This window comes from Triticum urartu, chromosome 7A (genome assembly GCF_056163025.1).
Source record: "Triticum urartu cultivar PI428250 chromosome 7A, HENAU_Tu73, whole genome shotgun sequence".
Lineage (NCBI taxonomy): Eukaryota > Viridiplantae > Streptophyta > Magnoliopsida > Poales > Poaceae > Triticum > Triticum urartu.
In genome coordinates, this window is record NC_141879.1 from 312,222,827 (window position 1) to 312,239,381 (window position 16,555).

The window sequence follows — 16,555 nt, forward strand, 5'->3', positions numbered from 1 at the left end:
TTGCTACAGTGGAAGGCAGAGAATGGTGTACCTGACAAAGGATTTGAGAAGCTACTGAAAGTATTGAAGAAGAAGCTTCCAAAGGATAACAAATTGCCCGACAGTACGTACGCAACAAAGAAGGTTGTATGCCATCTAGGATTGGAGGTGCAGAATATACATGCATGCCCTAATGACTGCATCCTCTACTGTGGTGTGTACGAGGATTTGAACACATGCCCGGTACGCAGTGCATTGCGATATAAGATCGGACGAGATGACCCTGGTGGTGTTGACGGTGAGCGCCCCAGGAAGAGGGTTCCTGCCAAGGTGATGTGGTATCCTCCTATAATACCACGATTGAAACATATGTTCAGAAATAAAGAGCATGCCAAGTTGATGCGATGGCACAGAGAGGACCGTAAGAAAGACGGGAAGTTGAGAACACATGCTGATGGGCCGCAGTGGAGAAAATCGAGAGAAAGTACTGGGAGGACTTTGCAGGTGATGCAAGGAATGTGTATGGTTTGGTTTAAGCGCGGATGTCATTAATCCTTTTGGGGAGCAGAGCAGCAATCACAGCACCTGCCCCGTGACTCTATGTACCTATAACCTTCCTCCTTGGTTGTGCATGAAGCGTGTGGCACCCCGGCTCAGAGAAAACCGGAACGCCCCGTATTCCATCCCAGAGATTGAGGAGAAGTCTTCTGGAATACGGCACTGCTTAGCATAGAACAAACCAGCTTTCTATTATTACACGAATATGATTACAAGGTCTCTGATATTACAATGAATAACATTGGCACGGCGACACTACGCCATCCTCAGTTTCTCTATGCAAGTAGCAGAACAACTCAAAGCAGCGGAATAACTCTAGCAGCAGAAAAACTACTGGCAGCAGAACAACGACGACGGTGGTGAACTCCAATCCGCAGGGACTCTGGCTGGAACACTTATCCTAGCTCGCAAACAAAGAATCCACGGCAAACAAGCATGCAATCCAGGCACGACCTGCAAGCTGGCATGACACGCCAGGTCAGTACATTGAATGTACTTGCAAGCTCACAATAAACCAGAAGCATTCAATACAAACAACAACATGGAAATTACAGGTTAAGCAGAAATTAACATGAGATCCTCATAATAAAATGACATGAACAATGAAAGTGCAACTATCCCTAGGTGGTTTTGGTAATTCATAACAACATATAGCTCATTGAGCTAATGCTATTCCAAGATGATTATTTCACGAAAGCTCAATGATTGGAATGGTATGGATGTGAAAGTGGAACCCTCAAAATGCTAAGGACAAAGGATTGGCTCAAGCTCAAAAGCTCAAGACTCTTCATTTTATATTTTAGTGATCCAAGATCACATTGAGTCTTTAGGAAAAGCCAATACTATCAAGGAGGGATGAGGTGTTGCTTAATGAGCCTCTTGCTTCATGTGCTTAGTGATATGCTCCAAAACCCTCAACTACTTTCCCATATCCACTTATGACCTAAACCCTAAGCCAAACTCAGTCCTACCGATTCTTTCTATCCGGCGCCACCGAGTTTCACTTGTCATAAGCCACTGCCAAACCCTAGCAATTCGGTTCTACCGATAGGGATCTCGGTCTCACCGAGATGGGATTGCAAACTCTCTGTTTCCCTTTCGTAACTTTTCGGTCTCACCGAAAGAGCGAATCGGTCCCACCGAGATTGCAATGTAAATTCAATGTTTCCTTTTTGTAACTTTTCGGTCTCACTGAAAGAGCAAATCGGTCCCACCGAGTTTGCCTGACCAACTCTCTGGTTAGCTAATTACCAAAATCGGTCTCACCGAGTTTGTGTAATCGGTCTCACCGAGATTACGTTATGCCCAAACCCTAACCATATCGGTCCTACCGAGTTGCATGTCAGTCCCACCGAAAATCTCTAACGGTCACTAGGTTTACATTTTCGGTCCGACCGAGTTTGCTGATTCGGTCCCACCGAGATTGGAAAACTGTGTGTAACGGTTGGATTTTGTGTGGAGGCTATATATACCCCGCCACCTCCTCTTCATTCGTGGAGAGAGCCATCAGAACACACACACAATTCCAACTCATATGTTCTGAGAGAGAACCACCTACTCATGTGTTGAGACCAAGATATTCCATTCCTACCATATGAATCTTGATCTCTAGCCTTCCCCAAGTTGCTTTCCACTCAAATCTTCTTTCCACGAAATCCAAATCCTATGAGAGAGAGTTGAGTGTTGGGGATACTATCATTTGAAGCACAAGAGCAAGGAGTTCATTACCTACACACCATTTGTTACTTCTTGGAGAGTGGTGTCTCCTAGATTGGCTAGGTGTCACTTGGGAGCCTCCGACAAGATTGTGGAGTTGAACCAAGGAGTTTGTAAGGGCAAGGAGATTGCCTACTTCGTGAAGATCTACCGCTAGTGAGGCAAGTCCTGTGTGGGCGATGGCCATGGTGGGATAGACAAGGTTGCTTCTTCGTGGACCCTTTGTGGGTGGTTGCTTCTTCGTGGACCCTTCGTGGGTGGAGCCCTTTGTGGACTCGCGCAACCGTTACCCTTTGTGGGTGGAGCCCTTTGTGGACTCGCGCAACCGTTACCCTTTGTGGGTTGAAGTCTCCATCAACGTGGATGTAGGATAGCACCACCTATCCGAACCACGGGAAAAACATCCGTGTCTCCAATTGCGTTTGAATTCTCCAAACCCTTCCCTTTACATTCTTGCAAGTTGCATGCTTTACTTTCCGCTGCCAATATACTCTTTGCATGCTTGGTTGAATTATGTGATGATTGCTTGACTTGTCCTACAATTGCTAAAATCTGCCAAGAACTAAAATTGGGAAAAGGTTAAGTTTTTATTTGGTCAAGTAGTCTAATCACCCCCCTCTAGACATACTTTCGATCCTACAAGTGGTATCAGAGCTTTGGTCTCCATTTGCTTTGATCCCCATAGCTTTTGGTGGTCATAGCCTTGGTTTCACAACCTAGGAGAGTATGGCGTCTAGCGAGGGAAATTATCACTGTAGAGGTCCTTACTTTGATGGTACTAATTTTGCTAGTTGGAAGCATAAAATGAAAATGCATATTCTTGGACATAACCCCGCCGTTTGGGCTATTGTGTGTGTTGGTTTACAAGGTGACTTCTTTGATGGGAAAGAACCAAACCGTGAAGCTACCGCGGATGAGTTGAAGATGTTGCAATACAATGCTCAAGCTTGTGATATTCTCTTCAACGGATTGTGCCCCGAAGAATTCAACAAAATCAGCCGTCTTGAGAATGCAAAGGAAATTTGGGACACTTTGATTGATATGCACGAAGGTACTGACTCCGTCAAGGAATCCAAGTTGGATGTGCTTCAAAGTCAACTTGACAAGTTCAAAATGAAGGATGGTGAAGGTGTCGCTGAAATGTACTCTAGGCTTGCTCTCATCACAAACGAGATTGCCGGCTTAGGAAGTGAAGAGATGACCGATAGATTCATCATCAAGAAGATTCTAAGAGCCTTGGATGGGTGCACATTGATCCAAATGATGCCCAATTACAAAGATCTCAAGCCAACGGAGGTGATTGGAAGAATTGTTGCTCATGAGATGTCACTTAAGGATAAAGAGGAACTTCACAACAAATCAAGTGGTGCCTACAAAGCCTCATGTGAAGCCCCTACATCATCAAGTGAGAAACAAAACTCCAATGAAGAATTGAGCTTAATGGTGAAGAACTTCAACAAGTTCTACAAGAGTAGAAGCAAAGATAGAAGCTTCAAGTCAAGGTCCTACAATGACAAAAGATCTTCTAGTCGAGAGCGAAACTGCTATAGTTGTGGAAGACCCGGACACTATTCCAATGAGTGTACGGCTCCCTACAAGAGAAGAGAAGATTCTCCAAAAAGAAGAAGCAAAGAATCACCACCAAGAGAGAGAAGGAGTAGAGATGATCGTTATGAACGAAGATACTCACGGAGAAGCAAGGATTCGGAAAGGAAGGAAAAATCATCAAGGAGCTACACAAGACGAAGACATCAAGCTCATGTTGGTGAATGGGTATCCGGCTCCGACTTCGACAGCCACTCCGAGAGAAGTTATCACTCCGACTCCGAAGATACTCAAGATGAAGGTGTTGTCGGTCTAGCACTTGTGTCAACCAACTCCTACGACATATTTGACTCACCAAATGAAGGAATTGGAAGATGCTTCATGGCCAAAGGTCCTAAGGTAACACACCCCGAGTATGTTGATTTCAATAGTGATGAAGATGACTTGTTAGGTGATGATTTGCTTGTTGACAACTCTAGTGATGAATACTATGATGAAACGTCAAGTAATCATGCTAATCAAGATAAAACGAATGACAATGATAAGGAGAAGATTGAGGCTCTAACTAAAGAACTAAACACTCTTAAGTTAGGTCATGAAACTATCTTCGAAGATCATCGAGAACTTTTAAGAGCTCATGAGAAATTACGCTTTGAAAAGCTCAATCTTGAGCAAGAGCATGAGTTCTTAAAAGCAATCAATGATGATCTTCGCAAGAAAAGTTCTTCTTACATTGCCAAGCGTTTACTCTTATCCACTTACATGCCTCAAGTCAAGTCTAATAACAAGAACAAGAAAGATTCTTCCTCTAGTAGTAACAATGATCATGCTAAATCCAATATTGTTGCTTCTAGTAGTTCTCTTGATTCCACTAATGATTCTCTTAGCCAAGTTACACTTGAGCAAGAAAATAGCTTATTGAAGGGAATTATAGAGAAAGGAGTGCACAAAAGCCTTGCCGGGAGTAAGCAATTCGAGGAAATTGTGCGCAAGCAAGGAATGCACCGGAAGAATCAAGGTGTTGGTTTTGAACGAAAGTTCAATGCCAATGGAGTTGAGTGGGAAGAAGATCAATACCCCAAGGCAAAGTTTGTTCCTCAACAAGAGAAGTATGATACTTCTTTCAAGGGGACACAAGCTCAAGATGATCTTCCACCACAAGACTACAAGCAAAAAGGCAAGGACAAGCTTTAAGAGGAAATTGACGCATTTGAAGAAGCTCCTAAGACCTTAGTCAAGTGGATTCCCAAGACTACTTCAAGTTCCACTTCATCAAGTACGACTACAACTCCAAGGATTCCCATCAAGATGGTGTGGATCCAAAAGAAGAAGAACTAGAGAGTTCTTGAGGGTGACTCCACCAACATACTTCACTCTTATCATTTTGGCAAGAACAAGTGCAATCAACTTCCACATCTTGCACTAGTTCAAGGAGTTACAAACCCTCTTGTTGGTAAGACAAGGGACAAGGTAACCTAAAAGTTTTCATGGACATCATCTTGTGTGTGCATCACTCTATGTCTATGGATATCCTTGTTTGTTCCTTGTGGGACTAACCCATGTAGGTATTGAAAGTGCAATTCACTCAAATGGATAGCTCCAAGTGATCTACATCAACATTGAGCATCCACATCTTTAACATCTACATGAAGTCATCATCGACAAAACCCGAGGTTAGTTCATCCCTCTAAGGGGGGATATCACATCTAGGGGGAGCTTTACTCTAAGACTTGAGCTAAAGCAACTCTAAAGATGTGAACACAACAATGCTTTATGTAAAAGTGGTAACCCCACTTGAGCTTAAACGATGAGTATGACCTATGATCAAGTGTTCTCACTTGACTCCTAAGTCAATATACTCATATATAGATGACCTAGTCATCGCAAATTGCTTGATAGATGCTAGAATTGGTTGTGCATGCCTTGTCACATATTTCATTTGCCATCTTATTGTGTGAGCATGCTGGTTGCACATTTCACTCATTCGAGGACATCCACTTGTTGTTTTGATTGTTTGGTTTTGTTTCCTTTTGCCAAGTGGATGGACAAGAGTGCCTAAGAACCTCCTCTAGCTATCTATGCTTTTCTCGTCTCAAACTCTATTCATGCTGCATCACAAAATTTGATCAAGTCAGATTCGAACCACTCTGTGTGAGGAGCGCTCGGAGTCCCCGATTCGTCATAGACTTAAACTTCCAAAACCTCTTTATGATTCTCGGTCTGACCGATACCCCACTTTCGGTCCTACCGAGATCACTAAGTTGATCTAGGTTTTCGATCTCGGTGCAACCGATTTGAACATTTCGGTCACACCGAGTTTCAGTAACTGCTTGCAGTTATGAATCTCGGTGCCACCGAGTTGTTCCACTCGGTCACACCGACAGGGTCGGGCTATATATAGTCACGGGCAAAAATTTGGAAATTTCTCCGAACCCCTTCGCCCGCGCGATAGCCTGCTCTGCCAACGTGGTCTCCGGATTGTCTCCTCGCCGCCAGCCGCCTCCAGTCACTGGTCTCCGTCACCGTCAACGGGAATTCTACCCCACCGTTGCCGCCGTAGCGAGTCTCCGCCGAACTAGGGTATGGACTCGATCTTTGTGCTATTCCCCAATCCAATTCTTAGCACATTGTGATCATCATGACTCTTGCCATGATTGAAACACTCCTATCCAGTCAATGCGTTCGTAGATTAGTTTTGATTCGAAAATTTTAGGGTTAGGTTTCCGCCGAAACCATCTCGGACCCACCGAGTTGAAAAACTCGGTCCCACCGATTTGGCTTATGCCATTGCACAAGTGAGACTCGGTCTGACCGAGAATTACTTATCGGTGTGACCGATTTTGGAACTCTATGAAACCCTAGCAGTCTCGGTGCCACCGAACTGTGACTCGGTCTGACCGAGTTCACTAATTTAGGTTCCAAAACTGCTTCGGTATCACCGAGTTTAAAAATCGGTAGATCCGAGATGATTTCAGTGGGAAACTAAAACTAAGGTTTTGGATCATTCTTTTGCAAAAATCTCTGCATTTTGTGATGCTCATCTATTCTACCTCATCTATAAACTGTTCACAGGGTCAGCAGTCAGCTTGTTCATCATGTCAGACCAAAGTGATAGCCAGAACATGTCAGAAGAGCAAGTGCAGATGAGTGAGGGCACTAGTCCCTCAAGTTCTTCAGATGATGGCAGCAGGAGTACCCCAAGCAATCTGCCAAAAGCTGCTACTAGACAGACGAAGAAGAGAACTTCAGATTCTGAAGATGAAGATTATGTGGCAGAGGAAGAGGCCACATCAAAGAGAGTTGAGCCAGCACAGGGCACAAAGCCAGGCTTAAAGATCAAAAGGCCAGCAGGCAGGCAGCCTATGTCAAAGGCTAGAGCTTTAACTGAAAAGCCTGCACCCAAAGAGCCAGTTGCTGCTGAAGGCAAGAAGAGGAAGGAAAGGGTCAAGAAGATCGTAGCCAAAGTGCTTGGAAAGGCTTCCATTATGGAAGAGGAAGAGGAAGAAGAGGTTGCTGCACCAGCACCTAAGGCACCCAAGCTAATGGGTGATGCTATCAAATCAGGGGCTACTGCATCTAAGCCCAAGGCTACATCAAAGGTCAAGACAGCACCAAAGAGAAATACAAGGAGCATACCTGCTGCTGAGAAGAACAAGGCCCCAGTGCCTGAAGCTGCTGACGAAGAGGATGAAGAGCAAGTTCTCAGAAAACTCAAGCCCAAGATCCCAGACCACAATGATGCTCATCCTGTGGCTGAGGATATGAAGCTCAGGAGAGACTCAGGGCTCAGGAAGTGGAGAGAAGCAGATCCGTATGCTTCAAGGAGAAGGACTGCTGTGGATTACAGATTTCACACCAAGGAACAGCAAGATTTCTATGAGACAGTTTTGTTGGATAAGAAGCCAATTGTTTGTGACATGAGATGGGTCGACTGGACCTACATGAAGGAAAATGAGGAACACTACCCTGGAGTGTATGACAGCTTCATAGCTTGTGGAGTAGCTGACTTTGTTGGGCAGAAGCTCACAAAGTGGAATGAGGAGCTTATAATGCAGTTCTACTCCACAGCACATTTTTATCCAGATGGGAGGATCACATGGATGTCTGAGGGTATGAGGTACCAATCAACTATTGAGGAATGGGCAAAGTTGATCAATGCCCCAGAGGAGCAAGCAGATGACTTGGACATTTATGCCAAGAAGAAGATGGACCACAACTCAATGTCCAACATGTACAAGGAAATTCCCAATGAAGCTCTTGATACTTTCAAGTTTGGGTCTGTGCATTATCTTCTGTCAGGGCTGCCAACTATAAATTGGATATTGAGGCACACTCTCTTGCCCAAGTCTGGAGATCACAAGATGATCAGAGGCCATGCAATCAATTTGCTTCATGTATTTGATGTGCCTCAGAAATTCAAGGTCATGAGCCTCATAGTAGAAACAATCAAGAGGACTGCAGCAGACCAGAAGAGGAGTTGTGGATATGCCCCACAAATTCAGGAGCTCATTAACTCCAAGATGGGCACGGGCATATACTTGTTGGACAAGGAACACCTGCCCATCCGTCCAGATTTTGAGGACAATCAAGTTGTGATGACTGAAAATGAACCATCGTCTGCCCAAGCACAAGCAAAGAAGGAGAAGGCAAGGAAGGAGAAAGCTGCCAAGATGCCAACTCAAGAGGAGGCATCTGAGTATTTCTTGAAAACTAAACAAGAGCAGCTTGGTTACTTAATTGCATCCACCCTGTGGATTAAGAAAGGACTAGCCACCCTAACTCAGAACCAGGCAAGCCTAGAGAGAATCATGGAACAAAAGTTCTATGACTTGGATGTCAAGGTGACAGAGATTCAGACTGCAGTGGAGCAGCTCCAAGATGACATGCAGGAGAGGAGAGGTAGGACTACAACTGATGCCTTTGCCAGAGTGCCACGAGGTCCGAGGTCGTCTGCCGTGCCAGTTGCTGACACCAGAGCCACCACTTCAGCGCCAGCTATAGCCTCAGTTCCACTAGGTCCAGCATCTACTTCAGCTCCAACTCCAGCGTCTACTTCAGCGTCTACAGAAGCCTTCATCCTTGGAGTGATCCGGACTCCACCACCACCAGAAGATCAAGCCTGAGTGTCAACTTAGCACTATGCATTTGGTAGGAACTTTTTGGTAACTTGTTGCCAAAGGGGGAGAAAAATGTATAGATCATAGGCTTCGAGAGAGAGAGTGTTGTTTTTTTTCTCTCTTGCTTTATTTGGTGATTTTTTCGAACTTTGTTTGCTTTTGAGTGCTTGAGATACTATGTTATTGCTTGTGAGACATTGATGATCATGTGTTTGATCATAAGCTACACTTAATGTTTGATTAATGTTATTATCCTATCTATCTTATGTGATCATTCACTATTCTTGGTGATGAGTGCATGTATTTCATTCTTATCATTTTAAGCGCTCCACCAAGATGTATGTGACATGGAAGAGTAACCCATGACTCTAACTCCTTGTGCATTTGCAGTCCAAAGCAAATTTTAAATATGCACAAATTTAGGGGGAGCTCTTACTTGTCACATACTTCTCAAAGCGACGACATATTTCATGCTTATTATCATTTGTCGAAGCTTTGATCTATATGTTGTCATCAATTGCCAAAAAGGGGGAGATTGAAAGTGCAACTATCCCTAGGTGGTTTTGGTAATTCATAACAACATATAGCTCATTGAGCTAATGCTATTCCAAGATGATTATTTCAGGAAAGCTCAATGATTGGCATGGCATGGATGTGAAAGTGGAACCCTCAAAATGCTAAGGACAAAGGATTGGCTCAAGCTCAAAAGCTCAAGACTCTTCATTTTATATTTTAGTGATCCAAGATCACATTGAGTCTTTAGGAAAAGCCAATACTATCAAGGAGGGATGAGGTGTTGCTTAATGAGCCTCTTGCTTCATGTGCTTAGTGATATGCTCCAAAACCCTCAACTACTTTCCCATATCCACTTATGACCTAAACCCTAAGCCAAACTCGGTCCTACCGATTCTTTCTATCCGGCGCCACCGAGTTTCACTTGTCATAAGCCACTGCCAAACCCTAGCAATTCGGTTCTACCGATAGGGATCTCGGTCTCACCGAGATGGGATTGCAAACTCTCTGTTTCCCTTTCGTAACTTTTCGGTCTCACCGAAAGAGCGAATCAGTCCCACCGAGATTGCAATGTAAATTCAGTGTTTCCTTTTTGTAACTTTTCGGTCTCACCGAAAGAGCAAATCGGTCCCACCGAGTTTGCCTGACCAACTCTCTGGTTAGCTAATTACCAAAATTGGTCTCACCGAGTTTGTGTAATCGGTCTCACCGAGATTACGTTATGCCCAAACCCTAACCATATCGGTCCTACCGAGTTGCATGTCAGTCCCACCGAAAATCTCTAACGGTCACTAGGTTTACATTTTCGGTCCGACCGAGTTTGCTGATTCGGTCCCACCGAGATTGGAAAACTGTGTGTAACGGTTGGATTTTGTGTGGAGGCTATATATACCCCTCCACCTCCTCTTCATTCGTGGAGAGAGCCATCAGAACACACACACAATTCCAACTCATATGTTCTGAGAGAGAACCACCTACTCATGTGTTGAGACCAAGATATTCCATTCCTACCATATGAATCTTGATCTCTAGCCTTCCCCAAGTTGCTTTCCACTCAAATCTTCTTTCCACGAAATCCAAATCCTATGAGAGAGAGTTGAGTGTTGGGGAGACTATCATTTGAAGCACAAGAGCAAGGAGTTCATTACCTACACACCATTTGTTACTTCTTGGAGAGTGGTGTCTCCTAGATTGGCTAGGTGTCACTTGGGAGCCTCCGACAAGATTGTGGAGTTGAACCAAGGAGTTTGTAAGGGCAAGGAGATCGCCTACTTCGTGAAGATCTACCGCTAGTGAGGCAAGTCCTGTGTGGGCGATGGCCATGGTGGGATAGACAAGGTTGCTTCTTCGTGGACCCTTTGTGGGTGGTTGCTTCTTCGTGGACCCTTCGTGGGTGGAGCCCTTTGTGGACTCGCGCAACCGTTACCCTTTATGGGTGGAGCCCTTTGTGGACTCGCGCAACCGTTACCCTTTGTGGGTTGAAGTCTCCATCAACGTGGATGTAGGATAGCACCACCTATCCGAACCACGGGAAAAACATCCGTGTCTCCAATTGCGTTTGAATTCTCCAAACCCTTCCCTTTACATTCTTGCAAGTTGCATGCTTTACTTTCTGCTGCCAATATACTCTTTGCATGCTTGCTTGAATTATGTGATGATTGCTTGACTTGTCCTACAATTGCTAAAATCTGCCAAGAACTAAAATTGGGAAAAGGTTAAGTTTTTATTTGGTCAAGTAGTCTAATCACCCCCCCCCCCTCTAGACATACTTTCGATCCTAAAAACAACATGACATCCAAAGTAGTACTCCCAAAATAATACCAGCTACCATCATGAAAATAATCATAATATCCACTAAGAATCCAAAGGCAACATGAACATGATACCGCTAGAACAATATGAGCATAGCATGAACATATGAATCTGATGATACTAGCATGCAACATGATAACACTACATGCACCAATTATTCTGCTCGGGTTATCTCGTAACCATCACACGCAGCACTTACCAACCTCGGACATCACACGATCATCTCAGGATCAAATCAAGCTAGGTATAAACAATACCGTCGTAATCATTAAATGACCACAAGGAGCTTGATCTTTACCCATGATTCTCGCACAACATCACGAATATCCAACAACTCGGTATCCTCGATACCACCGTGATCCTTCCGGCGATCACAACCACGACCAACACTTGGTCTCAAACCGTGATCCTTACGGTGATCACAACCACGACCAATATTTGGCCCGTGATCCTTACGGCGATCACAACCACGACCAATATTTGGCTCGTGATCCTTACGACGATCACAACCAACTTATCTCATCTTCGAACCGGGGTTGTTATTAATCAAGTTATTATTAATAATGTTGACTCATGGTGGGATCGACACGAACTGGGCCCTTATCCATGGGCGCGGCTATCGATAGATTAATATACACTCTGCAGAGGTTAGCACACTGTACCCACACCACGGAACCCATGGCCTCGCACTCCCATTCGGGTGGACCAACGGCGTTCCGACAAAACCGATCTATTGTCATGACACTCTCCCGGCCACTCTGACCCACTCCCAACTGGATTAGTCCTGGGTGGCCCCATGTCTACCAAAGACACCCCGACCACCGTCGTGGTCAAACTCCCTCACAGGGAAAACTCCCTCATGGGAAAAACTCCCTCACGGGGACTGGATCCATAAAAACAACGGGCACACAAGGTTATGTCTGCTTACCGGGCCAGGGTACGCACGCCCATAACCTTCCCTAGTTGGAGGCACCGACGAGATGCATGACAATAGACCCAGTTAGGACCTTACCCATACGGTAAGCGTGGTTGCACTGGTCAGTGTCGATCTGGCGGCACCATGACTCAGCCAACAGTTGTTCAAGTTCAATTAAATCCGATTAAACTTGAACGCAATATGCTGAGCCATGATAGAATAACATGATGCGTTTACAAAGCATGAGCATGATATCAACATAAGCACAGGATGCAACACAACTGTCCATCATATCAACTATGAAATAATCTAAAATTGAACATGGCATAATGACGAGCATAAATATTACAAGTGCAACACTACTCATAGTATAACATAACATGACCACTAGCATTAACCATAAATAACATGCAAGAACTTATCAATAACATCACCGAGTAACACCTTAACCAACTAACAGCAACGGAACAATGCCTATTAACAGTACTCGGTAACCGACGTTAGTCATGCACCGAAGAGCATGACCAACCCAACATGTACTACTATCAAGCATGGCAATATGAAAGTAATACTAACAAATAGCAGGGCATGATAACCAGGTGCATAACAACATAGCAAACAAGTAAGCACAATCCCAGAAGCATTTCCGAAACATCGATAACCATATTTTAAACAAGCAATCATTTAATAAATATTCAAGTTGAAAACCATGGCTACTGCATGACTATAATGCAAGTGGGTATTGTGGCTTGCCTGGGGGTGAAGAAGGCATAGGGAAGAAGTGCGGTGAAGCCGCGGAAAGATTTGCCGGAAACAGTTCTCTCTCGGAGGGGCTGTTTACATGCAAGGGCAAAAAGGTCATTTTCACAGTGTCATACCATAGTGAAAATGAAACCAATAGAACGGGCTCGGCGAAACGAAGAAGTGGGCTTTGGATTCACCTCATTTGGAGTTGTGGTGAAAAAGTTATAGATGTTTTTCCGCCAGGGACCCATCTGTAAGAAAATCTTCACAAACAGGCCCTTAACCGGAAAAATAGAACGCGCACTCGAGGAAATACGCTTTCGGTGCAGTGAGAACACATTTCCGCCCAGCACCGCAGTAGCTTACGCTTTCAGCTAGTGAAAACGTATTCTTTGGAATACGTTTCCACTAATCCATGTCAGCGCCTGCCTGGGTCAACGGGTGTGCGGCTGACGCGCGGGGCCCGCCTTATCCACTCCCTCTCCTCCTGGCTCCTTCTTCCTCCCCGACGCACGCCCGCAGAACAGAGGAGGGGCGAGGCAGCAGCGGGGCTGGCGCCGGCCCGGCCAACTCCGGCCAGCTCCGGCGGAGCTCGGACCACCAGAGGGCTCGCCGCAGGGCGCCGCACCCGAGGGGACCAGCAGGGATCGCGGGGAAGGGCCGTGGCACCCGCCACAGCAGAGGACAGAGGCGGGGCTCCAACGATGGTTCCGGCGGCTCCGGCCACCTCTCGCGGAGTTCTGCACACGGCCGTGCTCAGGGAGGAGCGGCGCATCCATAGATAGGGTTGGATAGCGCCGGGGAGGGCTAGAGCGCGAGGTGGCCGCGGCAACAGAGAACCGGGCGGCGGCCGATCCTGGGGAAGCGCGACCACGCCTACTACGGCGACTAGGCGAGGGGATGGGGAGGCTAGGTGGGTAGTGGGGAGGCCTCTGGTGGCTACAGAAAGGAGGGGGAGAGCCGGCATCGAGCCAATTCGAGATGAGACCCGAGGCGGCCATGGCGGCCATGGAGGGCACAGGGAGCTCCTCGAGCTCGAACGAGAGGCTGGGGAGAGAGCTGGGAGTGCGGGGAAGCCAGTGGTGTGCTCGAACAGCTCGGGGGAGGCCTATACATAGGCGGGGCGAGGACGTGCTGCGCTGGCGTCGCCGTGGACACGCGGCCGGCGCCGCGGACGCGTGTGCTCGCGCATGGGCTCGGGGAAGGCGACGAGCTATTGATGCAGGGATCAGGGAGACGAGAGCGAGCTCGAGAACAAGAGGAGAAGGAGCCGAACGCCATTAAAGCCTCGGTCGGCTACAGCTCGCCCGTGGGCGCGCGGCGACGAGCGCTGACGGAGGGGGAGAGAGGTCCAGGAGGACGGCGACGACGCGGGCCAGCTGTTGGACGGGTTCACGAGCTCGAAGACGCCGAGAGGAGGAAGGGGTCCAGCACAATCAGCCACTGGACGCGCGCACTGCACACAGAGCGCGTGCACAGACACGCCATTGTCGTGGTCACCATGTGCAACGGCATGTAGTTGTAGAAATGGGTTGTAAATTGTTGTCTAGGGGTAAGTCTCTCCTGGTTAAGTGGTAAATGAGGTGGTAGATCGATGAAAACTACCCTGGTTAAAAGGTAAATGAGGTCTGAAGTTTGCTGCAGTAAACTTGATCGTGTACTGCTGATCCACAGGAGAGGGATTGGGTCAAATGGAGTTGTCTGGTAGATTCAGGGTAAGAAGGACTTACATCCTGGTAACTTGGAGAGGATTTGGATAAAGGATTAATGGAGTTGCTTTGCAACTGCCAAATCTGGTCCAGAATGAAGATCATGATGATGCTCTCAAATGGAGAAGCCACTTGAGCTGAACTTTGGCAAGGCAGGCTTATTTGGCCATATGAAGATGCTGCAAAAGGTTTGATACCAATTGGATAAACAAAAATGGTACTTCCTTCACAAACATTTTCACTGACCAAAAACTTGCAAAAATTCTAGAGGATAAATGGCTTGATGAAACATGCCCAAAATGGGTGGAGGTAAGTTATATGGGTAAAAGAAGGCCTGGAAAAATTAGCAGCCATAATGGAGCAAGATAAAATATACTTGCTTCACAATCTGAAATTTTGGGTAGAATCAAAGAATTGAAGGTGAGCTCACATGGAGGCATGACATGAGCTATTCTTTGGTGGAGGGCTATGATATGATGATATGAGAGATCATGCAAAATGGCAACTCATTTGGATATGCCTAGCTTGTGCTTTCTTTACAACCAGTTCCCTCAGACGGGAACTTTGGAAAATCATAATTAAATGATTACTAGGAAAATGTGGTTGCACTTTGGCATGTGGCAATGATATGGACAGGAAAAGGTTTCCCATGAGTTTGAGGTCAATTGGGAAAAGATAAATGACACTTGCTTCACATTCTGCCATTTAGGGCAGAATAGGAAATGAATTATTTGAGCATGATGATAAACATGACAAATGAAATATTTTGCCATATTTGAGAAAGATATTACCCAAACAATTTATGAGAATTATTTGGTAATTTTAGGAGTGATGGAAATTAAGGTTACTTCACAACCTAGGGCAATTTGGGTTATTCCTTTAATAGAAAAGGAATATTCTCAAGGAAAAGAATATTGGGATTTGGGCTAGGATGAAAATGACAGGGTCTAGGGAAGGATTTGGGTATGACAAGCCACTCTGGAAGCAAAGAAGAAGGCATCTTCTTCACTTTCCAAACCATAAAGCCACGGAAAAAGAAAACTCAAACAAAAACCTCAGAAAAACAAAAGAAAAAGAAAGGGCCAAAAATCAGGCTATCACAAACCTTACCCCCTTAAAGAAATCTCGTCCTCGAGATTTGGTTGCTCAGGGAACATGTATGAAGATACTGACTTAAGGAAACCGTTTCCAACTCGGGTATCCTTTTTCTTATTTTTGTTCCCACTAAATTTTTATCTGACTGGCCCTGGAGTGGTTTGCTTAAATATATCCATATTCTGACAGATCTTACCTTGCTTGTTCATGCTTATACAGGCTCCAATTTCTTTTTAGATCTGCTGACTTAACTGACTGTGATGGATTCTCACGACTGAAATATCTGTCGGTCTCACAATTCCAAGAGTGATTTCCGCTGGGTGTGTCATCCGGCACTGACAATCTTTCATGAAGTGGTGATCAGATTTTTCTAGTGGACACCCAAGCTCTAACTCCTTTCATTGGGTTTCTCCATCAAATGCAGGTGCTTCGGGTTCCGAACAGTGAGTTGGGTCATAATCGCTTTCCTGACAGATTCTGGCTTATCGCGGAAGTTTCTGAATCATCTTAACTGGTTCCACTGTCTTGAGTATCGGATCCATACCAAATATTTGATTGTCGCCTGTCGTGGCTAGCATAAGAGTTTGACTTGTATGATAATATCTGCAGACTTGACTGACGGTGGTTCTGCACCAGGCGGGTCTTGCAACAATTTTCATATCCACATCACTGGTCTTGCTCCTTCATTATTGTTTTCTTGGGCTGGATCATTGGCTGAAAGAGCTAGGTCATATTGCTTCTTCGTATCACCATAGGTACTGTCGGTGCAATTTTTCGGCAATTGCAGCTTATCCTCATTTTTCTGACAGGGTACCCCATTAAATTGCAGGTTCAACACCACTCAAGTCCTG

At 45.5% G+C, this 16,555-nt stretch overlaps 1 long non-coding RNA gene across 1 annotated transcript; it reads right to left on the bottom strand.

Annotated features, from left to right (window-relative positions):
• Window positions 1–709: 709 nt before the first annotated feature.
• LOC147959435 (uncharacterized) lies at window positions 710–14,593 on the bottom strand. The gene is made up of 3 exons (XR_015609893.1): window positions 13,098–14,593; window positions 12,910–12,989; window positions 710–997 (listed from the first exon to the last, which is right to left on the bottom strand). It is a non-coding gene; the product is annotated as an uncharacterized LOC147959435 (long non-coding RNA).
• Between the last annotated feature and the right edge of the window lie 1,962 nt (window positions 14,594–16,555).